The sequence below is a fragment of the Dama dama genome, unplaced genomic scaffold (genome assembly GCF_033118175.1).
Source record: "Dama dama isolate Ldn47 unplaced genomic scaffold, ASM3311817v1 ptg000174l, whole genome shotgun sequence".
NCBI lineage: Eukaryota > Metazoa > Chordata > Mammalia > Artiodactyla > Cervidae > Dama > Dama dama.
The window spans coordinates 478417-484364 of NW_026870975.1; the positions used below are offsets into that span (position 1 = coordinate 478417).

The 5948-nt window shown below is 40.7% G+C and overlaps 1 pseudogene; it reads left to right on the forward strand.

Annotated features, from left to right (window-relative positions):
• The first annotated feature begins 2294 nt into the window (after positions 1–2294).
• LOC133053706 (uncharacterized) lies at positions 2295–4074 on the forward strand (annotated as a pseudogene).
• Positions 4075–5948: the final 1874 nt, after the last annotated feature.

Below are 5948 nucleotides of genomic sequence, written 5' to 3' on the forward strand. Positions count from 1 at the left end.
TCACAATAATGACCAGGCTACTTTGTCAATTACCCTGTATGGTTTGACTCTCATACCTTTAGAAAAATACCTCTAGTTCAAGATTTATAAGAAAAAAAAAGCAAAAAACTTATCTAAGATTAACGAAATAAAATGCTGTTTGTTTGCTCTTGGCTAAATTGGTAACAGACTGAAATATAGTCTGCTCTCTTTGTGAAGCGAAAAATGTTTTCTTAGAATAAATCTATCAATAACAGATTATACATTTCTTTGCCTTTAAGTGGTTTATATTGGTTTTAACTTTGTTATTTTAGTAAAATAAATAAGTGTTATTTAAAGTTATTGTACATGTCAAAGCTCATTCTTCTTCTATCCAAAATAACCCCTCACTGTTAGACTTGTGTTATCCTAATGTTTTAAACCTGACAGTGCCCCTGCACACACTTCTAAATCTTTTCAAGTCTTTTGCACAGGGTTCATATCAAACATAGACAGGTATATTTAATTCATTGTATGGATGATATCCAAATAGTACATCCCAATCAGGCATACCTACAATCAGTGCTGCATGATCTAACAGAGGCGTTACAGTATAGAGGCCTACAAATTGCCCGCAAAGAAACCCCCAGGTTACTTATCTAGGGCAAGGTCTATATTCTAAAATGGCGACTCATGTTCCCTTACAATTAAAAAAAAGTTCATGTGGTGACATTAAGTGATTATCAAAATTTGCTAGGAGATATTAACTGGATTAGGCTTTAGGTAAAATTCATTACTGCTGAATTAAAGCCCTTGTGTAATGTCTTACAAGGTACCTCTGACCCAGCTTCCGAAAAGAACCTGATCCCTGGAGCTCGAAAAGCCCTTGATAAAGTAACAGCTGCTGTGTCTATAGTCATGTAAATAGGATTGATACAAGTAAAGTGTGGCAGCTTTTGTGCTTGCCTACTCCTACAGCTCCGACTGGTGTATTAATGCAATCAGGACCCCTGGAATGGATACATCTTCCAGCTACAGACAAGAAGATAGTGGCTTATGACCCAGCTTTAATAGCAACACTAATTGTAAAATGCAGAAAAAGGATGATACATTCGTTTGGTAACAATCCTCCTGAGATTATAATTTCATACAATAAAATAACAATTAAATGTTTTCCTGCAGTTTAACAAAGACTGGCAAATTGCCTTAGGACATTATGTAGGGCAAGTTTCCTTGCCCACATCATTTGCCCTCTCACTCTTCATTAAATTTCATGGCTGATGACCCAGTCTTTTTCCAAAAAAAAAAAAAGATGTCAAGCCTCTCCTATACCAAAGGCTGTCAATAATTTTACAGATGAGTCTTCCAATGGAAAAGCTTCCATAGTTACAGAAACTCAAACTAAAAGTGTTATATGCCCAAGAAACCTCAGCCCCAAAGCCTCAACTGACTGCCGTCGTAGTGGCCTTTGTTATGTTCCCCAAAGAAGAGTTTATCATATACTCTGACTCACAGTATGTTATCACACTATTTTCTCATATTGAGACAGTTGTGCTGCCTAAAAATAAAACCACCATCTTTCACTTACTGTCTAAGTTGCAACAACCAATATAGATTCCAAATAAAACCTTTGATATCAGGCATATTCGAGCTCACTTGAGTCTACAAGGGCCCTTAAGTCGTGTAAAGGATTTAGCTGATGCTCTTACTAAATCGATTGCAACTGACACTGTTATTGATGATCGAGCCTCACACGCCCTACATCATCAAAACGCAACTGCTTTCAAATATCAGTTTCACATTCCCCGAGAGTCAGCTCGAGAAATAGTTCACTCCTGTACACACTGCCCTACTTTTCTACCTACCTTAGCATTCAGATTATATTCTCCAGGACTATTGCCAAATATGCTCTGGCAGGTAGATTTAGCCCATGTTCCATCCTTTGATCGCCTTTGGAGGCGATCCTTTGTTCCTGTAACCGTGGACACTTTCTCTCATGTGATTATAACTACAGCCAGGACGGGTGAAGTCTTTCAAGATATAACTATACAAGTAGAGTTCCCCTCACCAGGTGTTAGAGCATGCCGTCTTTGTACTACATAATCTTAATGCTGATTTGTTGGGTCACACTGCCATGTTTTGGCATTGGACCCCAGAACAAAGGGTCATGAAACCTTTAGTCAGGTGGAAGGATGTCCTTTCAGGACAATGGAAGGGGCCTGACCCACTGATAACCAGCGGCCGATGGTATGCTTTTATCATTCCTCAAGATGCAGAGTCAACCATTCCGATTTCTGACAGGCTGATCCAGTGTGTCTCAATTCCCCGAGGACCCGATGCCTCTGCTTTCTCGGCCAAAAAGGAAAAAGGGGGCCTCCCCCTCCTCCAGCATGGAAACTCCAAAAAATCAAGCACAGACAGCACCAGAAGCTCCAGATGAATATCCACATGAACCTCCCACTATGCAGATATCACGGCTGTCCTTGAGAGACCACACACGATCTATCCCCGTGCCCCATAGAAAATGCCCAACACGAACCACCTGACAGGCTGCTCTCCCGACCTGGGGACAAATCATGGACGTCTGTCACCCAGCTCAAGACATAGCTGTGTCGACAAGACATGCTCCTACTCCTGAAAAGGTTTTCATAGCTATCCTTGCTCTGCTTGCTTGTCAGGTAAATGCCTCTTCAGCCACACCTGGGGTATATTAGGCCAACTTCACTAACCCCCTTCCATTCCAGGTCGTTACTTGCACCAATAGGCCATGCAGATCCACACAACTCGACCCCATCCTTTGGGCGGATGGTACACTTCATATTTTTAGGATAAGTATCCTATCAAACTCAATTACACTTTCTGGGGACTCACTGATGATCTCCCTTTATGTTTTCATTTCCCATATAATAGAAGTCTAATCATGCCCCTAAAGGAAGGTACATCCTTTAGGAGCTTCTAAAAAGGGAATTATCACTGAGTCGCCACTAAAATTTACCAAACAAAATTCAAAACGACTAGTTTGGGCATCACAATCAGTTTGTCCCTGCCATGTTATCTTTTCCTTTAAACAACCAGACACATTGGCAGCCTGAACTATGGAAAGCACTTGCCGCCACCTCCGAGATCACAGTAATTAGACCTAAAATTGCTAGTACCTTTTCTGCATTAGCTTGTTTGCCCTCTCCCTGTTTTCCTTTTCACTAATAATTCTAATGACGCACAGATATTTGCTGATTATACTGGAGGTCCAACCATAGTTACTTGTAAAGAATGTATGCTATCCTCTTGCCTCAGCCCCCGATTTAAGGTTGGCTTGTTTGTGGTTTTGCAACACCCTCCATATCTTATGGTTGCTGGTAATGTTACTATTCCTTGGTGTGACAATTCTGGTTTAGCTGTGCTTCAACAATGACAAGATCTTATGAGGGCTAAGCATTTAGTAGATGTACTTATCTTGGCAACCTCTGCCTTGATAGCCGCAATTGCCTCCATTACAGTGGCAGTAGTAGCTCTAACCCAACAAGTGCATACAGCTCAATTTGTTAATAACATCTCCAGAAATGTGTCCCTGACTTTAGCATCTCAAGAAATCATAGATAGTAAACTAGAGATGGAAGTAGATACTTTGGAAGAAGCTGTAATGCACATAGGAGCTGAATTGCAAGCATTAATAGTAAAATTAGCTCTGTCTTGCCACGCTGATTGTCGATGGATCTGTATCACTCCCTAGCAAGTTAATGAAACAGACTATAATTGGGAATGGATTAAAAGTCATATCACAGGAATTTGGAATAGCTCCAGCATAAGCTTAGATTTAGAAAACGTATGTAGACAAATCCAAGCCCTAGAGCATTCCAGACTAGACTTCACCGCTGCCGGAACAGCAACTAATCATTTCAATATCCTCTCAAGCTTGGTGACAGGCAAAACTTTGTCTCCGGGCTAATAAGCTGTGTTGATATGGATGCCATGGCCTTACTAGTAATACTTTTTCTTCCTTGTCTTTTTCAAAGTCTACTGCACAGCATTCAAAGTGTTGCGACTGAACTTCATCTTGCTGTCCTAGGAAATAAACGGGGAGATGTCAGGAGCCGGCGAGAGAAACGCAGCCCGTGACACGGTCTGGGCTCAAGGAGCTGGCACGCACAGTTGTGGGGACCCCCAGGACCACTCCACACGCAAATCATCCCGACCTCTGGGGGTTTCTCGGGATTGCCCCACAACCCACGCCCAGGCCTTCGGCCTTTCATCTTCTGATGCTTGGCGTTCTTTGAGGTTCCCAAAACACGAGTCTGACTCTTACCTAAAATTCCTCTTCGAAACCTTTGCATGGCAGCAACACAGTCCATGGGGGCCCACGGGTTCTAATAAACAGGTCTATCTACCCCATAAGCAAAAGTCAATAGAGTCCATTATGAGATTGGGAAGAATGCTTAGGGTGTGATCAGGAGGGAATTCATGAGAACTTTGACCTTTAGCATTACATACCAGAGCTAAGTCAGCCCGGGGATCAGCTTCACAAGATAATGTTTGTAGATGGCTTTTCACAGTTGACTAGCTGCTGCCCTTGAATTGTTGAAAAGTTACGTGTAGGTATGGACTGATCTGGAAAGTTATTTCTGATGTCACCCAGGATTATGCACCTGGTACAATCTTATCATTGCCCCTTCCTTAAAGGTCTTTAAAGGATTATTGATTTTAGGGTACATAAGCACTGATGTAAAAGAATAAAATAGTCTTGATTCTGCACTCAACCAAGACTCGACTCGGTTTTCTATACTTTGCAGACACTGCTTATCCTAAAGGAACACCTGGACTTCACCAGGCCTGCGTCCCCGAAGCTGATAAGAAAGGAAATACAGAAAACAAAGCATAGATATGCAATGGTAAAGAGGAAGATGAACATTTATATATATATTAAAGATTCACCCTAAGGGGAAAATAAGTGTAGGAAAGGCAAAGAAAAGAATCGATATAGAAAAAATGCACTAGTTTTAATAAATAAGTAAATAAATGTATAATAAGCGGGGGAAATGGAAGAAGACAATAAAAAGTAGAAAATAAAACTCTACAGAGCAGCAAAAGACCAACTTAGAGACAAAGTTCTAAAACAAAAATAAAGTGAAATAAACGTCATTAAATTGGCACAGTGAACAAAGGAACCCGAGTGTTTATCTACAAGTATAAAACTAACTAAAGCACTAACCGGAATACAAAACTAGTCCTAGGTTCTAGGTGGGTAATAAGGCAGTTAAAATAAATCTAACAAATATGTTGAGAGGAAAAAAATGAACAGATATACAGTCTTAAACAGTGGGAGATAAAATCATTTATACAGGTAAAGTTTAACTACAAAGGGGCGGGAAATACAGTACGAAAAATAAACAAAGGAGTAAATGTAGATAACAAAATTAGGAGGATTAAAAATTGTCAAGTTAAACTTAGAAGAAGACTGAGGAAAATAAAAGAAAAGAAGTTCTACAGAACTGCAAAAGCTGAACGTACAAGAAACGTTTTATAGCAGGAGTGAAGAAGATGAAACACACACACACAGGAAAAAAGCTCCAAAGCTTCATTTGATTCCGTAGTGAAATTAACAATGACAACTACTGCAGTTGTGGTGAGGGCGGAAAGAAAGAAAACAAATAAATCCCAAAGAATCTACAGAGCAAATCAAAAGAGAGGAAGAACATACGTTTATCTTGAGTCACTGCTGTCAGAGTACTTTCCTTCACTTGTATTCACAGGCCACCTCACCTCCCTCGGCTACCCGTCATTGGTGTGCTGATCTCTGGACCTGGTGTGGGGGCAACTTACATTCTAATCTGGTCCCACTCCTATGTGTTCTTGCCTGCAAAGTCCACAGCCATCAGAACTGGTGCGTTTTGTTTCGTTGTGGTTGTTGTTGGTTGATTGGTTGGTTTGCAGGAGGGATCTCTCAATGACTTGTTTATCCATTGCTTAGACACAGAGTCTTCCTAGGTGATCGT